Genomic DNA, 17,601 nt, shown 5'->3' on the forward strand with positions numbered 1-17,601 from the left:
CCATCTATATGCAATTCAGTTTCTATTTCAAAAATTATATTTTCTGAATATAACACAGGTTCTTGTCTCAGAAAAAAATCCTATATACCTTATTATAACACAAGGTACTTAACTTGCATTTTAGAAAAATGTTGGGTGGTGACGAAGTTCCGTTATATGCCGCGTTATAGGATGTTAATCCCACTAAAGCTTGCTTTATCGTAAATCTAAATTGATTTATCTTTACAATGGTGTATAACATGCCTACATTTATTGTCGGAATCACCCGTAGCAATCCTACCAAAGTATGTCAATCGTTATAATTTTGCAAACCGCTTTTGATGATTATAAGAATGATTATGATCCAGAGATTACTTATCATGAAATCAGATGAAAATTGTTTTGTAAAATTAGATATGCAGTGAAATTGATACAGATTGCAACAAAGATCTCAACCTTTTTTTCAAATTTATAGATAAGTGATCAAGGTTAAAGTTACCTGATTATGGTTGTTTAACTTTAATTAGCAATAGGTCATTTGTCAATGTCAAGTTTTAAAAGATTTTCAAATACTAGAAGTACATGTACATGTACAAAAATGTAGTAGATAAACTATATGTATGCAATGATTTACAAATTTAAAGAGTACAAGTCTGTCTGGCAGTTGTCATTGACCTCATTTGAATGGTCCATTGTTCAATAGTAAGTCCCCTTTTAATATGCTACAATGTGTATTCAACATGTCGAACTATATTTGGTGTATGGAATGATTATTTAATGTGTAAATTGAAATATAAATAAGAAAATGTGACATGATTGGGACCAAATTACACAGAAATAACTTTAGGTCACCATACAACCTTCAACAATGATTAAAACCTATTCTGCATAGTTGGATATAAAAGGCCTTGAAATGACAAATGAACAATTTAAAACAATTCAAGTAAAAAAACTAATGCCATGATTTATGTACAAAATAACGAATGAAAAACAAATATGCCTGTCTTGTAGGGTTTATCTGAACTTAACCTCATTTTCATGGTTCTATCTTTTTCTTGAATACTAAATATGTTTAAAAACATTTGGTTGATGTGATGATTATAACAGAGTCGGATTTAGGGTGAGGGCTCATTGGTTGGTTATACATGTTATATGGAATAGCTTGAGCCGGCCTCTCTTTGGCAGTCCTTGACAACCCTTCTTTTATGAATATTTCTGGTTCCGCCAGTGTACTTGAGGCTGGCTCCGATTTGATTTATCTGACTTTGGCCTCATTTTCATGATCATTTATAATAATGTTTTTTTTTCTTGATATGTAATGGTTTTTGTCGAGCCTGCAACTTTTGTTGCAGAAAGCTTGACATAGGGATAGTGATCCGGCGGCGGCAGCGTTAGCTAACTTCTTAAAAGCTTTATATTTTAGAAGGTAGAAGACTTGGATGCTTCATACTTTGTATATATATGCCTCATGTTACGAAATTTCTATCAGTCACATGTCCAATGTCCTTGACCTCATTTTCATGGTTCAGTGACTACTTGACAAAAAAGTTAAGATTTTTTTGTAATGTTAAATTCTCTCTTATTATAAGTAATTGGATAACTATATTTGGTATGTGCATACCTTGCAAGGTCTTCATGCCTGTCAGAGAGTTTTCACTTGATCTTGACCTCATTTCCTGGATCAGTGAACAAGGTTAAGTTTTGGTGGTCAAGTCCATATCTCAGATACAATAAGCAATAGGTCTAGTATATTCGGTGTAAGGAAGGACGGTAAGGTGTACATGTCCAACTGGCAGGTGTCATCTGATCTTGACCTCATTTTCATGGTTCAGTGGTTATAGTTAAGTTTTTGTGTTTTGGTCTATCTGTTTTTCTTATACTATATGCAATAGGTCTACTATATTTGGTGTATGGAATGATTGTAAGGTGTACATGTCTAGCTGACAGGTGTCATCTGACCTTGACCTCATTTTCATGTTTCAGTGGTCAAAGTTAAATTTTTGAGTTTTGGTCTATTTTTCTAATACTTTATGCATTGGTCAACTATATTTGGTGTATGGACATATTTTATTATCTATATGTCTGTTACACAGGTTTGATTTGACCTTGACCTCATTTTCACGGTCCATTGTTAAGTGTTTGTGTTTTGGTCTGTTTTTCTTAATTTGTAAGCAATAAGTCAACTATATTTGTTGTATTGAAGAATTGTTAGCTGTACATGTCTGCCTGGCATGGTTCATCTGACCTTGACCTCATTTTCATGGTTCATTGATCAATGTTTCTTTTCTTTGGTTAATGTTGTCAATGAGTTTATGTGACAGTTGTAATAAAGCTTTATATTGAGGTCTATCAACATAATATCAATGATTAGTAAAGAATGCAAGACATTTCAGCGTGTGCACTCTTGATTTCTGGTCTTTGTAGTAAAACTTAAACCTTTAGGAATATCAACATTAAATCAATCATGAATGGTGAAGCAGGTGAGATATTTCAGCTTGTGCACTCTTGTTAACACAAAATATGTGGTGAAAGCTGTGACTGCCATACATGCAGATGTATCTAGGAATATGTTGTAACAACTTTATAAAAGTGGAAATATAGACTATCCTGATACTGGAACAAGTCCTGATAGTTGACACTGTTTGCTTGTATTAGCATTATATTTTTTTAAGAAAACTTATTTCAATATTTTTTTTCACTGCTATCGCTGTTGATAATACAACTGTGTTCATGTCCCTCAAACGAAACTTTACACCATGAAATTAATATTTTCAATTTGTCTTTGGCAAACGCTATCAAAGTAAATTTCCTCTACAAAGGTTAGAAAGATGTAATGATTATAGAAAAATAGGAAGATCGTTCATACATGTAGTATCATTCTTTATGAGGCAACTCTCACTCACTCCAGAGACCAATTTACCTAGAAGATAACAACTATTATAATAGTTCACTGTACGGACTTCAACAATGACCAAAAAACCATACCGCGTAGTCAGCTATGATAAAAGGCCCAGCAATTATGTTCTTTTGTATATATTGCACATATTAAAAAACTAATTTGTACACTCTGAAGGTTCACTGGCAAATATTTCAAGCATAATACGGATGAAAATGCAAGTACACGTCCACTTCAATGTTTGCCCATTTGATGAGTTCAGACTTTTTCAATTGCAACTGTTTTTTGTAGTTCGTTCTCATGTTGTACTGTTATACATCTGTCCAAGGTTTAGGGGGGGGGGCGGGTCTCGTTATCCTATCCTTGTTTACGACATTCCTGCATCACGGTAGTTTATAATAGAAAACCAAAGAATGTGGGATATCCATTCCGATTACACGACATCACTACATGCACAGCAAACACACAAACAGAAAAGGAACATAACTTTTTTTGCTGTTCTACATCTCAAAGTATTAGTAAGTCCTTCCATATGGAATAAAAATCACACAAGCTTTGTTTATATTAATTTAAATTGCCATGATAGGTAACTATAGTGGATCAGGAAATGGTTTTCCGTCTGAGGCACCAAAGTTTAACCCAGGTTTTTGTTCTGGTATTTGTTTCCCAATCCTGTGTAGTGTAAATTATTAATTGTGAACTGTACTTGTCATTTTTCTTCCGGTATAAATGGTTCCTTTCATCGACATGGTTTATGATTGACAGTTTTAGCTCACCGGGTCCAATGGACCAACTTGTCTTTTTCTGTCATTAACTTTAAAAAAAAATCATCTCCTCTGAAACTATCGGACCAACTTTAACTAAAAGAGGGGCGAGAGATACCAAATGTTTCTACTTAGAAATGAAAAGTCAGTCACAATTGGAAAGCTGAAACTCATCTCTTTTGTCGTAAAGTTTTGTTTCCACCGACCTCATTGTCAATTTATAAATGTAGGTCAAGATATAAAGCCAACTTCACTGTATCTGTTGTATCCTTTATCTCTAGTTCGCGATCGATGGGATAGATGCGTTCAAAATAGTCACCAAATTTGAATCTTTTAGTGAGAGAACATCATCTATTTATCGAAAAGTAGGGTTAAAGGATATTGCTAACTTCACATCTTTCTTCCAAAGAAGTTCCTGTATGAAGTCAGTTTCATGATAATAAAAAAACAATTCGGCAAGAAGAGGGGCACAATTGGTTCTCATGGACTGTCTGTTGAAAAACACGTCCTCCAAACGTATCAGGTTTGTTGTCAATCAAGAAATCAATATCAGTAAACTTGGCTACATTCATAATAAGGGTATCTAGATTAAAAGTGAGTCCGACGACCTGCCCTGTCAACAAACATTGCAGCCATGGTGAAAAATAGAACATGCGGCAAACATTCAAGATTTTTCTATTATTTTGAAAACCGTTATGAATAAAGAAAATCTGACATGAGCATAAATTAAGAATATTGGGCTCATCCAATTGTCTATACATACGTCAAAATTGTCAGACGACTTCTAATAGGAGTTACTATCCTTTATTAAATGAACAAAACATATTTTTTTCTCCATTTTTGTCTATTAAATTGACAACTATGATATATAGATATATAGATGCAGAGAAACATTGAATTGAAAATATGATCAGCAAACAAGATCTCTTCTGACAAGTCACAGTTTGCTGATAAAGGTAGTAGGCTGTCACTCTTTATATGAGAGATTACCTAGCCCCTGAAATGAGGATGGTTTACCGTCTTTTGTGGCTTGAGCAAAAACTAAAGAACTTCAAGATAGAATGAAACTGAACTGACTAAATAATAAGCAATACAAGATAAACAAAACAGAGATTTTTGTTGACGAATTATGTTCTTGTTTAGAATACTAGAACGTGTCCTTTGTTGAATATGCTCTTTATATTATCCCCTACTTCATATTCTTGTAAGTAAACTATCAAACATGAAAATGAAAAATAATGGTTTTTACTTGTACTTAAAATTGAGAATGGAAATTGGGAATGTATAAATTTCTTCTGGGAAAACTCCAAACCCACAAATGATAAAAGCATTTAGATATAACACAATACATGTGATTGAATCATTCAATGCCAATTTGACATTGTAAGCATTTAGCTGTAAATAAAAATATATTTTTGTATAACATAGATGAGACAACAATCCAACAATGAAGGAATGAAAAATTATTGATGTAGAATATGTCAGTAAACCTTAAATTATCCCGGACACCAAAAAGTTAACAAATTTCTCAATTTCTTCCAAAAGCATCATTTCATAGCGGACAATACTTCAATAAGATGTTTTTGGCTTGAGACGGACACATGGAAATGTAGTGATGATAACTTAGTTGTGTAAGCCCGCATCTCTTTCGTATTTATCTCTTTCAAATGATTTGCATGAATTTACTTTTTCCGTTCCGACATCCACAGTACATGTAGTACTGGCAAAATTTGTGGATGAATTCAGATGTTTTGATATATATTTGATTGATTACTCTATCATTTTACAGTTTTTTACGGAATTGCTTGATTATCCAGTGACATATACATTTCATGTCAGTATTCACCTCATAAACTTACAAAACCTTTGAATAGACTTATTAAGAAGGGATATAATTACGATACTGTTGTCAAGTCATTAAAGATTGCATATTTTGGAGTTAATATTGAGTCACTGATAAGGTCTTTGCGTCGGAACTAAACACATTTATTCTAAAAACAGTTGTTGGCATGACACGGGTTATGTTCTTCTCATATATGTTATGATGGTATGATACTAAACCCCTTACGGGAAGGATTGTGCCTGATGTTCATATGATGAAATCATAATCTTTCAGTCAGTTTAATTGAAGTCTGGAGCTGGCATGTCAGTTAACTGCTAGTAGTCTGTTGTTATTTATGTATTATTGTCATTTTGTTTATTTTCTTTGGTTACATCTTCTGACATCAGACTCGGACTTCTCTTGAACTGAATTTTAATGTGCGTATTGTTATGCTTTTACTTTTCTACACTGGTTAGAGGTATAGGAGGAGGGTTGAGATCTCACAAACATGTTTAACCCCGCCGCATTTTTGCGCCTGTCCCAAGTCAGGATCGAGCCTCTGGCCTTTGTTAGTCTTGTATTATTTAAATTTTAGTTTCTTGTGTACAATTTGGAAATTAGTATGGCGTTCATTATCACTGAACTAGTATATATTTGTTTAGGGGCCAGCTGAAGGACGCCTCCGGGTGCGGGAATTTCTCGCTACATTGAAGACCTGTTGGTGACCTTCTGCTGTTGTATTTTTTTATTTTGGTCGGGTTGTTGTCTCTTTGACACATTCCCCATTTCCATTCTCAATTTTATTTCATGCTAATTTGGAGTAAAGTAAATAATAAAACAGTACGATTGGTTTTTTCTACCAAAAACACTGTGCGGGACAAAATTTGCCATTCAGGTATCGGCAAATCTGACTTTGTCGGTTTACAAGATATCAAATAAAAATTTTGCCCAGTGATAGATTATTAAAAAATTTTAAAAATGCCATATGTCCAAACTTGTCACTGTTGTCACTGCAGCTAATTAAAAGTAAATTTCCCATGGGAAATTTGATAATTCCCATGGGAATATTAGAATTTCCCATGGGAACATTGAAAGTTCCCATGGGAAAAATTACTTTTCCCATGGGAAGTTTAGAGTTCCCATAGGAACTTTAAAGTTCCCATGGGAACATAAGAAAATTGTTTGTTCCCATAGGAAGTACGTCTAAAGTTCCCAAGGGAAACTTTAAATTTCCCAAGGGAAACTTTAAATTTCCCATGGGAATTTTTCTTCCCAAGGGAACTCCTTTTCTTCCCATGGGAAAATACTTTTCCCATGGGAACAATAATTTTTCCCATGGGAACAATAATTTTTCCCATGGGAACAATAATTATTCCCATGGGAACAATATTTTTTTCCCATGGGAACTGATATAACTAAAAAAACAACATAAACAAATCCTCTCATTGTATGAGTGAAGCTATTTCACAAAACGGACTAAGTTATTATGGGTACAAATATTTCTTTGTATCTTAATTGTAGAAATATATAATTGTGTGTTTTATGATTTTTGTCTTGGCATGCTTTATTGAAAAAATTCACTTTCTGACATAGTGCAAATTGAGTAACAAAAATTTATCTACTATAAATTCAGAAATTATTGCTGTTTTTATTATTGTGAAAATAGTGATAGGGTTATAATCACAATAATATACACTTTCATATTGAAATTTTTTATGAACTAAACAGAATTATTCTAAATTTTGCACAAAAAAAAAGTGTTTAGGTATGAAATTGAGAAAAATCGCACTTACAATTGCTAGCAATAATTTCTGATTTTTCAGTATTATAGTTTTGCATTTATATGGCTTTCACACAGTGTCCTATGTTTATCCATTTGAATGTTTTAGTGGTTTTTTCATGAAGACATTTAAATCTTGATAGGTCTTGCTCATTGTTGACGGCTGTACAGTCGCCTATGGATGAAAATACCTTTATCTCTGGTTTTTAGTTGTCTCATTGGCAATCACATACCATATCCTTACTTAATTTCAACACTATTAATTTAAGTTATGTACATTTGAGAATATCATTTTCAAAAAGAGAAAACATTACAATTGGTATAAAAAATAAGGCACTTGTGTTTTAATATTTAATCTTTCACTAAGATAACACCATCAAGTAAAATGTATGAAACAAAAACAGAAAATTAAACAAACAGCAATAAAATAACTTAAGCAAGTGTCAATAAACCTGCACAAATAATATATCTAAGGTCATAAGCAAGTGACAATAAACATACAGCAATAATATATCTAAGGTCATGAGCATAAACATGCAGCAATAATATATATCTTATGTCATAAGCAAAAGACAATCAACATACAGCAATAATATATCTAATGTCATAAGCATAAACATACAGCAATAATATATCTAATGTCATAAGCATGAACATACAGCAATAATATATCTAATGTCATAAGCATAAACATACAGCAATAATATATCTAATGTCATAAGCATAAACATACAGCAATAATATATTTAAGGTCATAAGCATTAACATGCAGCAATAATATATCTAATGTCATAAGCATAAACATACAGCAATAATATATCTTAGGTCATAAGCATAAACATACAGCAATAATATATTTAAGGTCATAAGCATTAACATGCAGCAATAATATATCTAATGTCATAAGCATAAACATACAGCAATAATATATCTTAGGTCATAAGCAAGAGACAATAAACAGGTCTTGTAAAGGAATATAACAAATCTGCTTTTCTGAGATGTTTTATAAGGTTCTAAAAATTTGTTATGCCCTACAGCTTTCCATCCAGCTAAGGCTGAAGTACATTCTCTTTAACGACAATACAATTAAACCTTTATAAGATCTTAGATACATTCCTCGTATTAAGTTCTCAGAAAAATCTTACTTTAAAAGACCCAATATTTTACAATAAAATAGTATAACAAGAGTACAAATGAAACAGCATGATGACAACATAAAGTAAAAAACATTTATCAAATGATTACTCATCAATAAAAGTGATAAAGAAAACTTTAAATTCTTTCATTTTCTTTTGGTTTTAATTCATACAAAACATCTAATTAAATCTATCTTAGTATACCTAACAACATAACTAAATAAACTCTAATAAAAAATTTGCACCAGAAGCATGAATTAAACATAACATAATATAAAATTAATAAAAAAAAGTTTTTAATTTCAGTGTTTTACTGATTATCTATCCTTCATCAACTAAATTAACAAAAGAAAATGTGTTGTTGTTTTCAACAAAGGTTAGATTAAGTACCATTCACAACAAATAAATGATAATCAGTTTTCTTATGAAAAGATATTAAAATGTCTCTTTACAGACCTGCCAACTTTTGAAAATCTCCATGTGGGATTTAGCGCGCGACAAGAATTTTAAGGGTTACAATTTTAGCGACTTTTCTGTGAGCATTGTTTTTTACCCTAAAATAGTCTAAGTTCTCTTCTTGTTTCTTTTGGTATACTAATGATGAGCTTGTAGGCCTTGATTTCTTTTATTTGCATGATTCTTGTACTATTAAATTATAAAATTGACAAAATATTAAAGGTGTTGATTGAATTGTTTGACACAATGATATGGTTAAATGGCTTCTGCTAAATGTCACATATAGAATTTATTTACCACTTTGCGACACACGTGTTTGAAGCAAACTTTTGACGTCCCCTCCGCTTTTAAAGATAGTTTAGAAAAGAAAGCTGTTGTTGTGACGAAAAATGTCCAAAAGCAAGAAAAATCTCGGATTTAAAACTTTAATTATCCTTTGACTTAAATATCGGTAATTGATTATAGGAAGACGTTTTTAAAGTCGTTTGAGTGACACACGTGTTTCAAGCCTAGTTTTACGTCTCAACTTTTTCATTTACGATGGTCAAGAAAAAAAAGAAAACTGTCATTATGAAGAAATCTATCCAAAAGGTTGGCTCGATTGAGAGTAGCCCTTCAATGTAATGACTACACATGAAACGAGGGATCAATTTCATGTGATAAAAGCTTTTGTTTTGTTTTAAAAAAACTTCTTAGTACGAAAGGGAACATCAGTATTTTTCTTTTAAAGAAACTTTCCCTACAAACTATACTGGTATTATATAATGAAAACATGTCCAATAATTTTGTTATATTCCAGGACGTATATCTTCTTTATTATTAAAAGTATAGTGGCCCAATCAATTACTAAAGTTGTTTAAAATACAATGAATAGTTTTCCCTTTTAAATTAAAAAAATCTGTTGTTTTAAAGTAATTTTTTAGTGTTTATTCATTAACATGTAAACTCTAAAATAAGTTTGAAAGTATAATCATAGACGCAATGGGCAAAATCATCTTATTCAAGGGAAAGGGGGGAAAAAGGGGGGGGGGTAGAAAAAATTTCAATTTTAAACAAAAAATATAGTTATGTTATTTGGCGACAAAAATAATAATGTGGCGAAAAATATATTGTTTTGGCGAAAGAGGTGTCGAAAAAAAATAAAAAATAATAGACCCAGGGGAAACCCTGAAAATAGTATCAAAAATAAAGAATATAGAAAAAGATGACAAAGGCACCCTACCAACTATGCTACTAAGACCCTCTTTAACTTTTCCCATAACTCAAAATAAATACCTAAACATATATATTCTTAAGCAAGAAGTATGGAGACATATTTTAGAATATGTAAATGGGTTACTCAATGCTAGGAAAAAAATCAAGATTGCGTTATCTTTCTTTATTCGGATGTGCTCCTTCTTTGGAGGATTATAAACAGTACGTAAATATGATGTAAATATGATCACAATATGGCGGCCGATTTTGTTATTTTCGTATCAAAAATGAAGGCAGTCAATGACAAAAACGTCTGAATTTTCTGTTTATTTTACAGAAAGTAAAACAATGTCTTCAACGAGTTTATTGTGGTTTTCCAACTTTCTGTCATTACGTTTCCTCCATGAAACTACGGTAAACATCGCAAATTGTGCCCAAGTTGTTGTTTGCACATTTCTTCAAAGACTGACCGATTCTATTTGAACGAATTAATGTTGACCCATCCGATAAACGGATTAGGCCAGGATTTTTTAATTTGTTGGTTTACGGATCCGCCGACCCGATTTTGCCGATTTCCAAAATAAAAATAAAATCGAATTTTCAGGCTTTTTTTTTATTCTCGCCGACCCCTGAGACTACTATAACACAGAGATTGGTCACTCTCAATTTCCCTATAAAACCGTACACACTCAAAAAAGCTAGCTACGTTATTTTAACGTAGTTTCGTATTTTATCGTTAGCAGACGACATGTAATTGTTCAAATTAAAATTGAATAAAACAAAGCGAAATATTATTTTCAATGCTGTCATTACTATTCATTTTATATGAATATTATTATGATTAACCTACTTTAATAATTATTATATTATAATAGTTTTTAATAATAAATATATTTTAATAGTTTTTTATAATAAACATATTTTAATAGGTTTTTTTTAAATGAACTTTGCGACGAGAATAGATTGTGTTTAGATAATTCTCATAAATCCGACAACCGAAATTGTTACGGTGAAACAGGTCCCGTTTATTGTATCTAATCAAGGAATCATATAAACAATTCCTTGATCAAATATACAAATGTTTTACCTATTTTACCTACCTGTAAAAACAGGTGCATTTGTGAATTGGCTGGGATATGGTTATGATCACGTATACACATGCTAATTAAAATGGAATTAAGATATATTAATTTCATCATCGATACTATTTGATATTTTTTTTAAATTTTTAATTTTCATGAATGATTGGTTCCACTAAAAGCTATTTCAGAAAAGGCTTCAGTTTTAACCGGTTTTTTTTTTTTCAAATGAAGGTTAATTACGGCCCCGGCGGCAAAAAGTATAAAGGAAGATATGGATGGGTTTCGACGGTTATTCATTGAATAGATGAAAAAAAATCAAGATTTTAGAATAGGAATAATTGAAGAATAATCGATTGGAAATTTAGAACCGAAAAAAAAAATATGCCCTAATAAAGATATATTACCAAATAATCGTTTTTATTTGTAAGGAATTCTGTTTTGCCGTTTGAATCAGTCTAGTATGCTTTGTAATGAACTTGGGTTTTTATCCTAATCAAATTCTTTTCCAAGTACAAAAATAATGAGGATGTCTTTCCTTAATTAAAAGGGTCAATCATTTCAATCAATTTTGATCCGGTTTTTACAAACAATGTAATTAGCGGCAATCATATAAGAGAGAAAATATGGTTTAAAGTAGTTGAGTACAGAACGGCAAAAGGGGTTATAACTTCAATGGGTGCATTAAACAAACAAAAGACCTACAAATTATAAATATATGTTCCCAAAACATCGTCGCAAATTTCACTTCGCAATGTCCTCTAAAAGGGACTAAAAGTGACTTCTTATCTTGGTATGACCTGAGACTACTATGTGTTATAGTAGTCTCAGTTATAGTAGTCTCAGGTAGCCCCTATTCTCCTTTATTGTAGTGAAATCTGGGGGATTATTTCGACATTTAAAGACAGTGATGCCTACGAAAAGTTGCATTTAAAATTTATTAAAGAAATCTTGGGAGTACACTGTAAGGCCTCGAATGATGCATGTCGTTCCGAACTTGCAAGACTGCCATTGAAAAATAGGATAATGTTATCTAGCATTAAATTCTGGGATCATTTTATAATCACTTCAGAAGGAAGTTTAGTTCACCAAATATATAATGCTACAAAAAAAAGCAACCCATGGGTTAAAAAGTTAAATATTATTATTCAAAACTTAGGTTTATCTTATTTGTCAAATGATAACCTTACTATTAAACCCCTGTTTGGTTTCATAAAACAAAGACTAACTGATCAGGGTTTTCAGGAACAACATGCAAATATTTCAGCATCTCCTAAATTAATATTTTTCCAGAGTGTCTACAAAATTAATGAACGGGCAGGTTATGTTGATGCTTTAAAAAATAGATCAGATCGATCATCATTATGTAAATTAAGAGTTAGTGCTCATAACCTTGCCATTGAAAGAGGAAGATATTTAAAAATGCCCAGAGACCAAAGAATTTGTGAAATCTGTAAAAGTGGCGAAATTGAAAATGAACAGCACATGTTGCTACACTGTAGCGGTTACTCCAGTATTAGAGAGTCTTTTGTATTAAAAATGTGTAATATTACAGGAAAAAGTGTAACCACATTGTGTGATAAAAATAAAATAAATCTCATACTTAATAATACATCCTATAAGGCACTAAAATTATCTTCCTCTTTCGTAACAAATTGTTTTAATGCAAGAAGTAATCTATTGTAATAGATTTTCATTATACCTTAAATCGTTTATTCACATATATATATAATTGTTTGTATTTTACTACCATGTATAGCAAATTGTTTATCCATTCGGTCATTACCATTTATTGTAAATGCGTTTGTGCCAATAAAATATTGTCTATTGTCTTTGTTAATGATTAATGCATTTCATTTCATAATAAAGAAAATTTTAATTATTTTTCAGGGATAATGCATTTAAAAGGGTCGGCGGGAATAAAAAAGCATGAGAAGTCAATTTTATTTTTATTCTGAAAATCGGCAAAATCGGGTCGGCGGATCCGTAAACCAACAAATAAAAAAACCGTGGCCTAACTGAGAAAATGGCATTAAAAATAAAGGATTCAAAGTAGAGAACCCCCCCTTTCCCCCCTCCAAAGACCTTCTCATCTATGAACGTTGACTCAAAACACCTAAAACTACATGTCCTAAAGTAAGAAGGATGAAGACAGATTTTGATTTAGTCAGGCTTACTCATGGTCTTATCAGTATCAATGAGAAAATGGATAAAATTTGAGTTATCTTTCTTTGTATTCAGAGGTGCTCTTACCGACGGAGGCTTATACAAATTCAAATATTTTATTGGACAAAGCACATATGATACAATGCGTATTCCAAGATATAAACACATTAAACATGACAATTTATGCAAATACAACATAAAGAAAACATTTGAAGTACCAATTATATATATAATATCACAGTATTACATAGTATTATACTTATGGTAGACCAACTGACATTAGATTATTATTACGAGCTTCAAAAGCTTGACTTAAATAACTACATATTTGTCTGGTGTTAACTAGATTTACTGGATTAAGTAAATAGATCGTTGATTGAATATCATCATCATTATTAAGGTTTTTGAAAATATCAAACTTCTCTCGAAGGTCTTTATATAGAGGACAATGTAAAAGAAAATGAACTTCATCTTCCACTTTATCTTTACAAAGTTTGCAGTATCTTTCACTTGCTAAAATTTTTGGTTTGCTATACCTCCCAGTTTCAATTGCAAGTGAATGTGCACTTATTCTAATTTTTGTAAGCAGTGACCTATCATATTTTTTATTATCAAATCTTAAGTAAGCTTTCAAGTCAAATGATGAGCACATTTTACTATAAAATCTTAGTTTACCTGTGTTATTAGATTTAATATTCTCAAGTTGACCCAAAATCTTGCATTTATAAAAGTTTTTCAGTGAGTCCTCAAACATATTATGTGATATTTGAAGTGAATCAAAGTTGATTAACTTTTTTAATTTATGTAAGGACTGTACCCAGCAAGCGCTCTTTAGTGTATACAATTTTTTATCTTCAATGAATGCAGATCTTAATAGATCAAATTTTGGGTTGTTTCCAACTTCAATGTCAGTTAATCTAGCATAGTATTTAAACATTAGTTTATATGATATAAAACACACTGGATATAGCTCAAGTTCTGTACGTAAAGCTAAATTGGAAGCCTTACCATGAACACCAAGAACATTTTTCATAATCATATTCTGAACCTTTTCAAATGGTAGTTTATCAGCAGTGTCAAGATTTATATTAAAATCTGAGATCCAAATTTCAGATCCATAAGTCATAATTGGTGAAATAAATGAGTTGAAAAGTCTTACCCATTTTTCCACTGCAATACAATTAGAATATGGTAATTTTGATTTCAAGGCGAAATATGCCTTACGTGCTTTATCAGCAAGATTTTCAGCTGCTATATTAAGTTTACCTCTATTGTTGAAGACTATACCTAAGTATTTATATTCCGTAGCAGATTCTAATGGTTGGGGACCAAAATAAAAATAATGTTTATCTAATAAAGATCTATTTTTACTATTTGATAAAATCATAGTTTGTGTTTTCTTGGTGTTCACATTTAGGCCCCAATCAATACAAAAGGATTGTAAGGCATCCACACAGTGTTGCAAGCCATTAGGTGTTTCTGAAATTAAGATTAAATCATCTGCATAAAGAAGATGACTAAAGTTATTCTGATTTAAATTAACTGGATCAGACAAAACAGGGTTGAAATAGGAATCTATGTCATCGACAAAAATATTAAAAAGGGTGGGGCTAAGACTGTCCCCCTGTTTCACCCCTAAATTAGCATGGAATGATTCACTAATAAATCCATCTGTTTTACGACAATATAATGTATTACTATACATATGTTTTAACAAGTCATAAAATTTCCCACCTATTCCCTTTTTGAGCAATTTATGTAGTAATGCCTTTCTTACAACACTGTCGAATGCCTTTTTAAAGTCCACAAAACAAATGTAAAGATTTTTCTTACACTTATTTAGATATTTATTAATTAAAGTTTTCATTATGAATATATGGTCACTTGTTCTATATCCTTCACGAAAGCCACCCTGATTGGCACTCAACAAGTCTTTAGACTCTATGAACACAGTTAATCTGTTTTGCAGTAATGAAGTAAATAATTTACCTAAACAGCTAGAGACACATATACCTCTATAGTTATTGCAGTCACTAGGATCACCTGATTTAAAAATTGAAGAAATATATGACAGATTCCATGATTTTGGAAATTTTCCACATTGAAGTATTTTATTAAAAAGTTTTACCATAACAAGTACCATGGATGAGGCACTACATTTAATAAACTCATTCAATATCAAATCAGGACCACCAGACTTACCAGATTTAAGTCTAGTGATACCCTTTTTAACTTCATTACAAGTAAATGGGTAATCCAGAGAGCAATGATTGTCCTTTGATGTCTCAAGATCATCAGGAAAATTAAGTTCTGAATCAGAGTTTAATAAGGATTTGTAATGTTCTACCCATTCCTGCTTTGATAATGGACTGGGTGCCTGTTGGTGGTTATTTTTTAGATCGTTAATAGATTTCCAAAAGGACTTAGAGTCTTTGTGTTCTAGGCTATTCAATTTACTAATAAATGTCCTATAAAACTCCGCTTTTAAGCTCTTTTTTTGTTTATTATAATGTTTTACACAATTAGAATATGTTTGGCGAAGGTTAGCATTATTTTTATCCTTTTGGAGTCTTTTACCAAGAGACCTTACTTCTTTCCTCAACAAAAGACAATCATTGGACATCCATGCTTTTTTGGGTTTAGCTCTTTTTCTCTTATTAGATGGACGAGAACTTTTCTTTTTTAATACTAAAGTTTGTGATGCTGCATTAACATAAATTTTATTAACTGATGAGACAAGAAAATCAATATCATCACAGTTTTCATCATCAATATTGTTCATTAGATCTAATATATTATTTACAGACTCTTTATGCAATAAAGCATCATGATAATTGTCTGACATGGAATGTTCCCATTGAAATTTACCAACATCAGAATGAGACTCAAGAGTTGTCTCTCTTTGAGTACATGATTTAAAGCATACAGATAATAAACATAGGTCAGACAATTCCACTGGAGATCTAACAATAAAATGCTGTACACAATAGAATAAATTAGGTGTTGTTAACATATAATCAACTGTGCTTTGGCCATTAGAATTATAAAAAGTAAAAAATCCTAAGGAATCGCCTAGAAATCTCCCATTAAGAAGTCTCAACTGTAAATCTTTACAAAGGGACACAAGAAGAGTGCCATGTATATTTTTTTCTCTATCCATTTGACGTCTTACTAAGGGAATATCAGGGGAGTAATTATTAGGGACAGGACAATCAATGAAATTTTCATTTTTATCATCATTTTGAATGTAGTCCTGCAGTCCTCCTGTTCGGGCATTAAAATCACCACAGATTAGAATTTCTCCCTGATGTTTAAACTGCATGATTTCATTTTGAAGCTGTGTAAATATTAATTCTGAATCATCTTTATTCAGATATGGTTTTATATAACAAAAACACAAATAAACTGTATAAGGTAGTCCAAGTATTTGCTTATCCAGCTTTAACCAAAGTGAAAATTTTGATCTTTTCATCTCTTTTACTCCCTTTCTGATATGCGGTTTGCAGTATACTGCTATACCACCTGATGCCCTTCCCTTTCTTTTGCGTTTAATAGGTTTTACAGTAAAAGGCATAGAAAAATCTGGGAGATTTCCAGGTGAGTCAGATACTAAAGTTTCAACAAAACCAACTATCTCAAAACTATTTACATAAGTAACAAAATCTACATCTTCAATTTTGTGACTATTTAAGCCATGAGTATTCCAAAAACCTATATAATGCTTACTCATTTTTCAAAAAGATATATATATATGTATGTGAGAATAAAACGGTTATCATATAATCAAAATTTGGATTGAATCAATCCGATAGACATGGTTGAACATCTTTGTTTACATGTTATACAGTAACACAGTAGAAGTGTATACAAAAATGGCGTCGATTTTAAATCAACAGACACACACTGTCTGGTTTCAAAAATAAAACAGATTTCAAGATTAACTATGTTTTCTTGAGAGTTCATTACAGTTATCATCTTTCAATTAATTATGATTTTGCTGTGGAACTACGGCAAATGTTGCAAATTGTGCTTGCATGATAAATTGATTAAAATTGAAAGGCCGTTTGACCAAATTTGTGTATACAAATTAATTTTGAGGACTGGTACAACCCATTAGGTAATCTGATTACATACAACCACTAATTATGACATCTGTTGTGACTGTTGATTAGCGAAGGGTCATTAACTTGTCATAATACATGTAATATGTCCCCAGGTAAAATGATTGATTTTTAAAAATTGATCAGAAAAACTTCAAAATCGGTAAACAATAATTTTTTCGGGTATATTTGTTGAAAATCGGGATTTTGACTAATTTTACGATCCGGA

The sequence above is a fragment of the Mytilus trossulus genome, chromosome 4 (assembly GCF_036588685.1).
Source record: "Mytilus trossulus isolate FHL-02 chromosome 4, PNRI_Mtr1.1.1.hap1, whole genome shotgun sequence".
NCBI classification, from domain to species: domain Eukaryota; kingdom Metazoa; phylum Mollusca; class Bivalvia; order Mytilida; family Mytilidae; genus Mytilus; species Mytilus trossulus.